This window comes from Jaculus jaculus, unplaced genomic scaffold (assembly GCF_020740685.1).
Source record: "Jaculus jaculus isolate mJacJac1 unplaced genomic scaffold, mJacJac1.mat.Y.cur mat_scaffold_35_1_3033546_arrow_ctg1, whole genome shotgun sequence".
In the NCBI taxonomy this organism is placed as follows: Eukaryota; Metazoa; Chordata; class Mammalia; order Rodentia; family Dipodidae; genus Jaculus; species Jaculus jaculus.
Window position 1 is genome coordinate 1,279,649 of NW_025423491.1, and position 14,685 is coordinate 1,294,333.

Genomic DNA, 14,685 nt, shown 5'->3' on the forward strand with positions numbered 1-14,685 from the left:
TAGTTAAGATGTTGCCAACTTGATCTGTTTAGTAATCCACAGAAATCCCTTTTGGGTGGGTCTCTGAGGTTGCTTCCAGGAATTATTGACCGAAGGAGGAACTCCTTCCCCCAGGGTGAGCCCTTCCCCCAGAGTAGGTGTCCCCCTCTCAGAGGGGGACTTTATATAAGGAAGCCCTGGATGAATAAAGCTCCTTCCTTCCTCCCACTGGGCTGCTGGAGATGCTCGCTGCCTTCCAGCATGGATTAAAGACTAGCGTGGGCTGATGACCAGCATCAACTTAAGACCCACATGGATCAAAACCCAGGGGCTCCTCAGGAAGCTTATAGGTCTTCAGTGCCAGATTGGGACTGATGAGGCATCTGGCCACATGGACTGAACAGCTGCCAGATTCTTGATTCTTGGGCCTGCAACTGATATTTGACTACTGCAAGCTAATCCAATAAATTCCCTTTTTAAAAATGATTCATTCTAGCAGTTTTGTTCCTCTAGAGAACCCTGACTAATACTGTAATCATTGTGTTAGAGATGAGGCCTGGGGAGACATGATCATCACTATGTTAGAGTTCGGGCCTGGAGAGACTTGATCATCATTTTGTTACAGATGAGGTCTATGGAGACATGATCATCATTGTGCTACAGAAGTGTTATAGTGAGGCAACATTCTTATCATTATTTTATACATGTGGCCTGGGGGACATGATCATCACTGTGTAACAAAAGTGTTATGGTGAGATAACTTTTCATCACTATTTTAAAGATATGGCCTGTGTCACAAATGAGTCCTTGGGAGAGATGACAATCATGATGTTACAGATGAGTACTGGGGAGAAATGATCATCATTGTGTTACAGAAGAAGCCTGTGAAGACATGACCATCCTGTGTTACAGATGAGGCCTGGGGTGAATGATTTCATGGTATTACAGATGAGGCCTGAGGAGACATGATCATCATTGTGTAACAGATAAGAGCTGAGGAGTCATGATCATGATTGTGTTATGGATGAGGCCTGGGAAGACATGATCATCATTGTAGTACTGATGAGGGCTGAGGATACATGATCATCAATATGTTAGAGAAGAGGCCATGGGTGACACAAACATCACTGTGTTACAGATGAGGCCTGGGAAGACAACATTATCATTTTGTTACACATGAGGCCTGTGGAGATGACAATCATCATTATGTTGCAGATGAGTGCTGGGTAACATGATCATAATTGTACTAAGAAAAGGCTGGGGGACACATGATCATTACTGAATTACAAATGAGGCTTGAGGAGACATGATCTTCAGTATGTTACAGATGAGGTCTAGGGAGATATGATCTTCACTTTTTTACAGAAGTGGTATGGTGAGATGGCTTTATCATCATTATTTTACAGATTAGACCTGGGTGACATGATCATCACTGTGTTACAGATGAGGCCTAGGGAAACATGACCATCATAATGGCACAGATGTGATCTGAGGAGACATAATCATCATTGTGTTAAAATGTGGCCTAGGGCTGGAGAGATGGCTTAGTGGTTAAGCGCTTGCCTGTGAAGCCTGAGGACCCTGGTTCGAGGCTCGGTTCCCCAGGTCCCACATTAGCCAGATGCACAAGGGGGCACACGCATCTGGAGTTTGTTTGCAGAGGCTGGAAGCCCTGGCGCACCCATTCTCTCTCTCTCTCCCTCTATCTGTCTTTCTCTCTGTGTCTGTCGCTCTCAAATAAAATAAAATTTAAAAAAAAAATGTGGCCTGGGGAGACATGGTCATCATTTTGCTACAGAAGTGAAAAGGTAAGATGAATTTTTCATCATTATTTTACAGATGTGACCTGGGGAACAAGATCATTATTGTGTTACAGATGAGGCCTGGGTTATGACATGATCATATTTGTGTTCCAGATGAGGCCTGTGGAGACATGAGGCATGGGGAAACATGATCATTTCATATTACAGATGAGGCCTGGGGAAACTTGATCATCATTTTGTTACAGATGAGGCCTAAAGAGATATGATCATCATTGCACTACAGATGAGACCTGAGGTGACATGACCATCATTGTTTAGAGAAGAGGTCAAGGGAGACATGAACATCACTGTGTCACAGATGAGGCCTATGGAGATGACTTGATCATCATTGTGTTGCAGATGAGGTCTGTGTAAAATGATCACCATAGTACTACAGACAAAGCCTGTGGAGACTTAATCATCATTGGATTACAGATGAGGTTTTGGGAGATATTATCATTATACTACAGGTAAGGCCAGGGGAGATATGATCATCACTATGTTAAGGGTGAGACCTGGGGAGAATGATCATCATTGTGTTACAGAGGAGGCCTGGGAGATAAGATCATCACTGGGTTATAGATGAACACTGGGGAGATGTGATCAGCATGGTATTACAAATGTGTTCTGAAGAGACATGATCATCATTAGGTTACAGTTAAGGCCTGGGGAGATGACATGATCATATTTGTGTTTCAGATGAGGCCTAGGGAGACATGATCTCCACTGGGTATACAGAAGAGGCCTGGGGAGACAAGATCTTGATATTGTTACGGATGTCACCTGAAGAGACTTGATCATCATTTTGTAACAAATGAGGCCTAGGGAGACATGATCATCATTGTGCTACAAAAGTGGTATGTTAAGACTACTTTATCATCATTATTTTATAGATGTGGCATGGGGGACATTATCATCACTGTGTTACAGATGAGGTCAGGAAACATTATGTGATCATCTTTGTGTTTCAGATGTGGCCTAGGAAGACATGATCATCACTGTTTTACAGATGAGGCCTGGGGAGACAAGACTGTCATTTTGTTACAGATGAGGCCTGGGGACACAAGATCATCAATGTGTCAGACATGAGGTCTGGTGAGATTTGGTCATCATTGTGTCAGAGATGAGGCCTGAGTAGACATGAGAATCATTGTGTTAAAAATTAGGCCTGAGGAGACATGATCTTCACTGCATTAGAGATGAGGCCTAGGGAGACATGATCATCATTGTGCTGCAAAAGTGATATGGTGAGAAGACTTTAATATCATTACTTTACAGATGTGGCCTGGGGAGACCTGATCATCATTGGGTTACAGATGAGGTCTGGGGAGATTTGATCATCATTGTGTTACAAATAAGGCCTGAGGAGATATGATCTTCACTGTGCTAGAGTTGAGGCCAGGGGAGGCATGATCATCATTGTGCTACCAAAGTGGTATGCTGAGATGACTTTATCATCATTATTTTACAGATGTGGCCTGGGAGACATGATCATCACCGTGTTACAGATGAGGCCTGGGAAGATATGATCATTTTGTTAAATATTTATGTATGTATTTATTTGAGAGAGAGAAAAATGAGGCGGGGGGTAGAGAATGGGCATGCCAGGGCCTCTAGCCATGATAAACAAACTCCAGATGCATGTGTCCCCATGTGCATCTAGCTTATGTGGGTCCTGGAGAATTGAACCAGGGTCCTTTGGCTTTGCAGGAAAATGCCTTAACTGCTAAGCCATCTCTCTAGCCATGATCATTTTCTTACAGATGAAGCCTAGGAGAGTCATGATCATCATTTTCCTACAGAAGTACTATGTTCAGATGACTTTATCATTATCATTTTACAGATGTGGGCAGGAGAGACAGGATTTTCATTGGATTATAGTTGAGGCTTGGATATACACGATCATCATTTTCTTAAAAATGAGGCCTAAGGAGACATGATCATCATGTTGCTACAGATGATGGCTGGGGAGACATGACTATCATATGGTAACAGATGAGGCCTGAGGAGACATGATCATCAATGTGTTAAAGTTGAAGTCTGGGGAGACTTGATCATCATTGTGTTAGAGATGAGGCCAGGGGAGACATGAACATGATTATGTTGCAGATTAGGCCTGGGGAGACTTTATCATCATCATGTTACAGATGAGGCCTGGGGAGACATGATCATCCATGTGTTAGAGTTGCAGTCTGGGGAGACTTGATCATGTTTGTGTTACAGATGAGGCCTGGGGAGACTTGATAATCATTGGGTTACAAATGAGGTTGAGGAGACATGATATTCACTGTGTTAGAGATGAGGCCTAGGGATACATGATCACCATTTTACTACAGATGAGGTCTGGAGGGGGGGCATGATCATCATTGTTCTACAGATGAGGCCTGAGGAGACATTATCATTAGTGTTTTATTTATTTATTTATTTATTTGCTTTTCTTGAGGTAGGGTCTCAATCTTGTTCAGGCTGACCTGTTATTATTAACTGCATAGTCTGAGGTTGTCCTCCAGCTCACAGCATTCCTCCTACCTCTGCCCTCCTTCTGCTCCCGAGTTCTGGGATTAAAGGAATGTGCCACCACATACTGTGTTCATCAATGTTTTAGAGAAGAGGCCTGTGGAAACATGAACAGCAATGTGTTACAGATGAGGCCTGGGGAGACATGATCATCATTTTGTTACAAATGAGACCTGGGGATATGACTTGATCATCATTGTCTTCCAGATAAGGCCACAGTAACATGATCATCATTGTGCTACAGATAGGGCAGGGGAGACATGATCATCATTGCATTACAGATGAAGTCTTGGAAGACTTTATGGTCATTGTATACAGATGAAGCCTGAGGTGACACCATCATCATTGTATCACAAATGAGGCTTGAGAAGACATGATCTTCACTATGTTACAAATGAGGCCTGGGGAGGCAAGACCATCATTGTGGAACAGAAGTTGTATGATGAGACAAATTTATCATTATTTTACAGATGTGGCTTGGGGGACATAAGCATCACTGTGTGACAGGTGATGCCTGGGGAAAAATGATCATCATTTAGTTACAGATGAGGTCTGGGGAGACATGATCTTCATTTTATTACAGATGAGGCTTAGGAAGACATGATCATCACTTTGCTACAGACATGGTATGGTGACACAAATTTATCATCATTATTTTACAGATTGGTCTTGGGGACATGATCATCGATGTGTTACAGATGAGACCTGCGGAGACATGATCATCAGTGTTTTATTTTATTTGCTTTTGCTTTTTTGAGGTAAGATTTCACTCTAGCCCAGGCTGACCTGGAATTCACTATATAGTCTCAGGGTGACCTTTAACTCATGGTGATCCTCCATCCTCTGCTTCCCAAGTGCTGGGATTAAAGGTGTGTGCCACTACACGTAGATATTTTTTTTCGAAGTAGGGTTTCAATCTGGTTTAAGCTGACCTGGAATTACTTAGGTAGTCTCAGAGTGTCCTCAAACTTACAACAATTCTCCTACCACTGCCTCCCAAGTGCTGTGAATAAAGGAGTATGCAATCACACCTTGTAATCATCAATGTTTCAGAGAAGAGGCCTGTGGAGACATGAACAGCAATGTGTTACATATAAGTCCAGGGGAGACATGATCATCATTTTGTTACAGATGAGGCCTGGAGAGATGACTTCATCATCATTGTGCTAAAAACAAGGGCTGGGGAAACTTGATCATCATTGTGTTACAGATGAGGCCTGGGAACTCTTGATCATAATTGGGTTACAAATGATGTGGAGGGGACATGATCTTCAATGTGTTTTAGGTGAGACTTGGGAGACATGATCATCATTTTGCTACAGAAGTGGTAATGGTGAGAAGGCTTTATCATCATCATTTTACAGATGTGGCCTGGGGACCTGATCATCACTGTGTTACATATGAGTCCTGGGGATACATGGTTAGACATAATGCCTGGGGAGATGACATGATCATCTTTGTGTTTCAGATGGGGTCTAAGGATATATGATCATCATTGTTATAAAGATAATGGCTGGGGAAACATGATCATAAATGTGTTAGAGTTGAGGTCTGGGGAGACTTGATCATCATGCTAGCAATGAGGCTGGGGATAGGGATGACATGAATATCATTTTGTTACAGATGAGGCCTAGGGAGACATGATCATTATTGTGCTACAGAAATGGTATGGTGAGACATTATAATCATTATATTACCAAAATGCCTGGGGGACATTATTAACACTGTGTTATAGATGAGCATGGGAAGACATGGTCATCATTGAATTACAGATGAGGTCTGGAGAGACATGATCATCATTGCATTTTTTTTGTGTTTCAGATTAGACCTAGGGAGACAAGATAACCTCTGTGTTACGAATGAGGCCTGGGGAGACATGACCATCATGTTGTTGTTACAGATGAGGCCTGGGGAGAAATGATTTCCACTGTGTTAGACATGAGGCCTTGGGAGAAGTGCTAATCATTTTGCTACTGAAGTGTTATGGTGAGACAACTTTATCATCATTATTTTACAGATGTGGCCTTGGGGTCATGATCATCACTGTGTTACAGATGAAGTCTGGGGAGACATGATCATCATGTGATACAGATGAGCTCTGTGGAGTCATAATCATGATTATTTTACAGATGAGGCCTGGGGGACATAATCATCATTGTACTACAGATGAGTCATAAGGAGATATGTTCATCTTTGTTTTGTTTTCACTTTTTTTTGAGGTAGGGTTTCAATCTCATTCAGGCTGACGTAGAATTAACTATGTAGTTTCAGGGTGTCCTCAAACTCACAGCAATCCTTCTACACACTCTGCCTCCTGCATGCTGAGATTAAAGCAGTGCACCACCATGCCCTGTGATCATCAGTGTTTTAGAGAAGAGGCTGGTGGAGACATGAATAGCAATGTGATTCAGGTGAGACCTGGGGAGACTTGATCATATTTTTGTTAAAGGTGATGCCTAGGGAGACATCATCATCATTGTGCCACAGAAGTGGTATGGTAAGATGAATTTATCATCATTATTTTACTAATGTGCACTGGAGGCATTATCATCACTGTGTTACAGATGAGGCCTGGGTAGACTTGATCATCATTGTGTTACAAATGAGGCCTGAGGAGACATGATTTTCTCTGTGTTGGAGATCAGGCCTGGGGATAAATGACCATCATTGTGCTACAGAAGTGTTATGGTGAGATTACCTTATCATCATTATTTTACTGTTGCAGTTAGGTTCTCATTGCTGGTAAACAAAACAAAACCAAACAAAACAAAACAAAACAAAACAAACAACAACAACAAAAAAAACCCACCAGACCAAGAGCAGCTTGTGGGAAAATGTGGTTTATTTTGGCATAAAGGCTGGAGGGGAAGCTCAATGAAGTAAGAGGAAATGATGACATGAGCAGAGGGTGGACGTTACCCCCTGGCCCACATAAGGAGGACGACAGGGACAGGAGAGTGTGCCAAATACTAGCTAGGGGGAGCTTTAACACCCATAAGCCTGCCTCCAACAATACACCACCTCCAGGATGCTTTAATTTCCAATTACCATCAGCTGGGGAACCTAGCATTCAGAACACCTAAGTGTATGGGGGACACCTGAATTAAACCACAACAGTGGCCTAGGGGACATGATCATCACTGTGTTACAGCTGAGTTCTGGGGAGACATGAATATCATTCTGTCATAGATGAGTCCTGGGGCGATATGACCATCATTGGGTTACAGCTGAGGCCTGAGGAGATTACATGATTATCTTTGTGTTTCAGATGAAGCCCAGGGTGATATGACCATCATGTTGTTACAGATAAGGCCTGGGAGACTTGATCATAATTGTGCTGCAGAAGTGGTATGGTAAGATGACTTTATCATCATTATTCTACAGATGTGGCCTTGGGGACATGATCATCACTGTATTACAGATGAGACCTGGAGGGACATGATCAACCCTGTGTTACAGATGAGGTCTGGGGACACATGATCGTCATTGTGTTACAGATAAAATCTGAGAACTCATGGTCATGACTGTGTTACAAATGAGGCCTGGGGAGACATAATTATTTCCCTACAGATGAGGCCTAAGGAGACATGATCCTCAGTGTTTTATTTTATTATTTTTTTGTTTGCTTGTTTTCTTTTCATTTTTTTCTGAGGTAGGGTCTCAGTCGGGTTCAGGCTAACCTGGAATTAACTATGTAGTCTCAGGGTGTCCTTAAACTCACAGCAATCCTCTTACCTCTGCCACTAGAAAGCTGGGATTAAAGGAGTGTGCCACCCCACCTGTGATCATTAGTGTTTTACAGAAGAGGCCAGGGGAAAAAAAGAACAGAAATATGTTACAGATGAGGCCTGTGGAAATGAATTGATCATCATTGTGTTGCAGATGAAGCATGGTACCATGATCATCATTGGGCTACAGACAAGGCTTGAGGAGACTTGATCATCATTGTATTACAAATGAGGTCTGGGGAGACATTATTTTTACTATGTAAGAAATGAGGCCTGGGAAGACATGATCAGCATTTTGCTATAGAAGTGGTATGGTGAGATGACTTATCATCATTATATTACAGATATGGCCTGGGGGCCATGATCATCACTGTGTTAATGATGAAGCCTGAGGAGACATAATCATCATTGGATTACAGATTAGGGCTGGGGAGACATGATCATCATTATGTCACTGATAACACCTGGAGATTCATTATCTTGATTGTGTAACAGATAAGGACTGGAGAGACATGGTCATCAGTGTTTTATTTATTTATTTTTCAGTTTTATTTTATTTTATTTTATTTTATTTTATTATTTTATTTTATTTTATTTTATTTTATTTTTGAAGTAGGGTCTCAATCTGGTTCAGGCTGACCTGGAATTAACTATGTAGTATCAGGGTGTCCTCAAATTTACAGAAATCCTCTTACCTCTGCTTCCCGAATGTTGGAATTAAAAGAGTGTGCCACTATGCCCTATGATCATCAATATTTTAGAGAAGAGGCCCGTGGAGACATGAACAGCAATATGTTACAGATGAGGCCTGGGGGGAGATATAATCATGCTTTTTTTTTTTTTTTTTAACAGATGAAGACTGGGGACACATGATCATCACTGTGCTATGGGCAAGGACATGGGTATCATCATTGTATTACAGATGAAGCCTGGGGAGACCTGATTTTCACTATGTTACAGATGAAGCCTGGGGAGATATGACCATCATTTTGCTATGGAAGTGGTACAGTGACACGAATTTATCATCTTTATTTTACAGATGTGGCCTGGGGGTTATAGTTTATAGTGTTATAGTTTAGCACTGGGGAGACATGACAATCATTGGGTTCCAAATGAGGCCTACGGACATATGGTCATCATAGGGATTTAGATGAGGGCTGGGGAGACTTGATCATCATTGGGTTACTGATGAGGCCTGGGAATTCTTTATTTTTCTCAATTTTTATTAACATTTTCCATGATTATAAAAAATTTCCCATGGTAATGCCCTCCATCCCTCCCTCCCCCCACTTTCCCCTTTCAAATTCCATTCTCCATCATATCCCCTCCCCATCTCAATCATTCTACTTACATATAAATATAATACCAACCTATTAAGTACCCTCCTCCCTTCCTTTCTCTTCTCTTTATATCTCCTTTTTAACTTACTGGCCTCTACTACTGAGTTTTTTCCTTCTCACACAAAAGCCCAATCATCTGTAGCTAGGATCCACATATGAGGGAGAACATGTGGCTCTTGGCTTTCTGGGCCTGGGTTACCTCACTTAGTATAATCCTTTCCAGATCCATCCATTTATCTGCAAATTTCATAACTTCATTTTTCTTTACCACTGAGTAGAACTCCATTGTATAAATGTGCCATATCTTCATTATCCACTCATTAGATGAGGGACATCTAGGCTTGTTCTATTTCCCACCTATTATGAATTGAGCAGCAATAAACATGGTTGAACCCATGAGTCCTTAGGATATATGTCTAGGAGTGCTATAGCTGGGTCATATGGTAGATCGATCTTTAGCTGTTTTAGGAAACTCCACATTGATTTCCACAATGGCTGGACCAGATTGCATTCCCACCAACAGTGTAGAAGGGTTCCTCTTTTTCCAAATCCCTGCCAACATTTATGATCATTTGTTTTCATGAGGGTAGCCAATCTGACAGGAGTGAGATGGAATCTCAATGCAGATTTAATCTGCATTTCCCTGATGACTAGGGATGTAGAACAATTTTTAGATGCTTATATGCCATTTGTATTTCTTCCTTTGAGAACTCTATTTAGCTCCAAAGCCCATTTTTTGATTGGCTTGTTTGATTCCTTATTAGCTAACTTTTTAAGTTATTTGTATATCCTAGATATTAATTCTCTATCAGATAAATAACGAAGACTTTCCCATTCTATACGTTGCCGCTGCTTTTTTTCACTGTGTCCTTTGCAGTGCTAAATCTTTGTAATTTCATGGCTTTATTGCCTGAGCAATTGGGGTTGTATTCAGAAAGCCTTTGCCAAGACCAGTACGTTGAAGGGTTTCCCCTACTTTTTCCTCTAGCAGTTTTAGAGTTTCCAGTCTGATATTAAGGTTTTTAATCCATTTGGACATAATTCTTGTGCATGGAGATACAGAAGGATCTATTCTCATCCTTCAACAGATACATCTCTAGTTTTCCCAACACCATTTGCTGAAGAGGCTGTCTTTTCTCCAAAGAGTATTTTTGGCATTTTAATAGAATATTAGGTGGCTATACTACCTGGACTTACATCTGGGTCCTCTCTTCTGTTCCATTGATCTACATGCCTGCTTTTGTGCTAGTACCACACAGTTTTGTTACTATGGCTCTGTAGTATAGGTTAAAATCAGGTATGGTGATACCACCAGCCTCATTTTTGTTGCTCAGTATTATTTTAGATATTCGAGGATTTTTGTGATTCCAAATGAATTTTTGGATTGTTTTTTTTCTATTTCTGTGAAGAATGCCTTTGGAATTTTGATGGGGATTGCATTAAATATGTAGATTGCTTTTGGTAAGATTGCCATTTTCACAATATTGATTCTTCCCATCCAGGAACAAGGGATGTTTTTCCACTTCCTACTGTCTTCTGCAATTTGTCGCTTCAGTGTTTTAAAGTTCTCATTGTAGAGATTCTTTACTTCCTTGGTTAGGTTTATTCCAAGGTACTTTATTTTTTTTTTTTAAATTTTTAATTTATTTATTTGAGAGCGACAGACACAGAGAGAAAGACAGATAGAGGGAGAGAGAGAGAATGGGCGCGCCAGGGCTTCCAGCCTCTGCAAACGAACTCCAGACGCATGCGCCCCCTTGTGCATCTGACTAACGTGGGACCTGGGGAACCGAGCCTTGAACCGGGGTCCTTAGGCTTCACAGGCAAGCGCTTAACCGCTAAGCCATCTCTCCAGCCCTTTTTTTATTTTTTTTTTTGATGCAATTGTGAATGGGAGTGATTCTCTGATTTCATCCTCTGTGTGTTTGTTGTTAGCATATATGAAGGCTACTGATTTCTGTGTATTTATTTTGTATCCTGCTATGTGGCTGTAGGTTTTTATCAGCTCTAACAGTTTGCTAGTAGAGTCTTTAGGGTCCTTTACATATAGAATCATGTTATCTGCAAATAATGATAACTTGATCTCTTCCTTTCCAGTTTGTATCCCTTTTTATGTGTGTCTCTTGCCTTATTGCTATGGTTAAAACTTCCAATACTATATTAAATAAAAGTGGGGACAGTGGACACCCTTGTCTTATTCCTGATTTTAGTGGAAAAGCTTCCAGTTTTTCTCCATTTAGTAATATGTTGGCTGTAGGCTTGTCATAAATAGCCTTTATTATATTGAGATATGTTCCTTCTATTTCAAGTCTCTGTAGGACTTTTATTATGAAGGGATGTTGGATTTTGTCAAATGCTTTCTCTGCTCTAATGAGATGATCAGGTGATTTTTGTTCTTCAATAAATTTATATGATGTATTACATTTATAGATTTGTGTATACTGAACCATCCCTGCATCTCTGGGATAAAGCCTACTTGGTCAGGATGAATGATCTTTCTGATATATTCTTGTATTCTGTTTGCCAATATTTCATTGAGAATTTTTGCATCTATGTCCATGAGGGAGATTGGTGTGTAATTTTCTTTTTTGTTCAATCTTTGTCTGGTTTTGGTATCAGGGTGATGCTGGCTTCATAGAAGGAGTTTGGTACTATTCCTTCTTTTTCTATTTCATAGAATCCTTAAGAAGCAATGGTGTTAGCTCTTCCTTGAAGGTCTGGTAAAATTCATCAGTGAATCCATTTGGGCCTGGGCTTTTTTTCGTTGGGAGATTTCTGATAACTGTTCAGATCTCCATGATCGTTATAGGTCTATTTAAGTGCTTAATCTCATCTTGATTTAATTTAGGTAGGTCATATAAATCAAGGTACTCATCCATTTCTTTCATGTTTTCATACTTTGTGGAGTATATGCTTTTATAGTATGACCCTATGATTTTTAAAATTTCTCTGGCATCTGTTGTGTTGTTACCTTTTTCATCTCTGATTTTGTTAATTTGTGCCTCTTCTCTCTTTCTTTTGGTTGGATTTGCTAAGGGCTTACCAATCTTGTTTATCCTTTCAAAGAACCAACTCTTCATTTCATTAATTCTTTGGATTGTTTTTTTTTTGTTTGTTTGTTTCTATTTCATTAATTTCTGCCTGAATTTTTATTATTTCTTCCCATCTACTGAGTTTTGGTTTGCCTTGTTCTTCTTTTTTAAAGGCTTTAAGGTGAAGCGTTAGGTCATTTATTTGCAACCTTTCTAATTTCTTAATATAGGCAATTAAAGCTATAAATTTACCTCTTAGAACTGCCTTCATTGTGTCCCAGAGATTTTGATATGTTGTGCTCTCATTATCGTTTGACTCTATAAATTTTTTGATTTCCTTCTTGATTTCTTCATTGATCCATTCATCATTTAGTAGTGTATTATTTAGTTTCCATGATTTTGTGTATACTCTATAGACTTTCTTGCTACTGATCTGTAGTTTAATTACATTGTGGTCAGATAGAATGCAAGGAACTATTTCAATTTTCCTGTATTTGTTAAGATTTGCTTTGTGTCCTAATATATGATCTGTTTTAGAGAATGTTCCATGTGCTGCTGAAAAGAATGTATATTCTGCAGCATTTGGATGAAATGTCCTGTATATATTGTTAGGTCCATTCCTTCTATGACCTCATTTAGTCCAGATGTCTCTCTGTTTACTTTTTCCCAGGATGACCTGTCAATTGATGAGAGTGGGGTGTTGAAGTCACCCACTACCACTGTGTTTGGTGTTCTGTGACCTTAGTTCTAATAGTGTTTGTTTGAGGAATTTGGGTTCCCCCATGTTAGGTGCATATGTGTTTAGGATTGTACTGTCCTCCTGTTGGAGTGTGCCCTTCATCAATATAAAGTGACCTACCTTTTTAAAAAAATTACTTATTTATTTATTTGAGAGCGACAGACACAGAGAGAAAGACAGATAGAGGAAAAGAGAGAGAATGGGTGCGCCAGGGCTTCCAGCCTCTGCAAATGAACTCCAGACGCGTGCGCCCCCTTGGGCATCTGGCTAATGTGGGACCTGGGGAACCGAGCCTCAAACTGGGGTCCTTAGGCTTCACAGGCAAGTGCTTAACCACTAAGCCATCTCTCCAGCCCTAAAGTGACCTACCTTATCTTTCCTGACTAATGTTGGACTGAAGTCTACCTTGTCAGATATTAGGATAGCAACCCCTGTTTGTTTTCTAGGCCCATTTCCTTGAAACACCATTTTCCAACCTTTCACCCTATGATAAAGTCCATCCTTTGTAGAAAGGTGAGTTTCTTGGAGACAACAAATTGTAGGATCCTGCTTTTGGACCCAGTCTGCAAACCTATGTCTTTTGATTGGGGCATTGAGGCTGTTGATATTAAGTGATATTACTGAAAGTTGTGTATTTATGTTTGCCTTTTTTTTGTGTGTGTGTGGTTCCAGTTCTACCTTTGCTCTCTTGTGTTAATTTGTATTTGAGTATTGCTTGTTTTTTTCCAGGTTCCTTATATGTGTGCCTTTCCTTCTCTTTGGCATGGAGAATTCTTTCAATTATTTTCTGTAGAGCTGGTTTTGTCTTCAAATACTCCTTTATCCTGCTTTTGTCATGGAATGTCCTTATTTCTTCATCTATTTAAATGGATAGCTTTGCAGGAAAAATTAACCTTGGTTGACAGTTGTTATCTTTCAGAATTTGGAGTACATCGCTCCAAGCCCTTCTGGCTTTTAAAGTTTATGTTGAGTAATCTGCTGTAATCCTGATGTACTTGCTTTTTAGGTAATTTGATTTTTCTCTCTAACTGCTTTCAATATTTTTTCTTTGAATTTTGTTTTTGGTAGTTTGATTATAATATGTTGGAGAGAGGTTCTTTCCACGTTTTGTGTGGCTGGTGTTCTAAAGGCTTCCTGTATCTGCATTGGCACCTCTTTCCCAATTTGGGGGAAGTTTTATTCTATGATTTTGTTGAGGGTGCCTACTATGCCTTTGGAGTGAGATTCTTCTCCTTCTACTATGCCCTGAATTCTTATGTTTGATCTTTTCATAGTGTCCCGAATATCTTGAAATTCCCATTCATACTTTTCTATTAGTTTGTCTTTCTCTTTGTTGGACTGTATTAGATCTGCCACCTGGTCTTCTAGCTTAGTTATTCTGTGTTCTCCTTCATCCATTCTAGTGGTGAGATTTTCTACAGAGATTTTTTTTTTTTTATTTCATTAACTATGTTCTTCATTGCTAGTAATTCTGACTGGTTTTTCTTTATTATTCTGTTTCCTTATTTATGTCTTGTATTGCCTTCTTTATTTCATTATGTTGGTGTC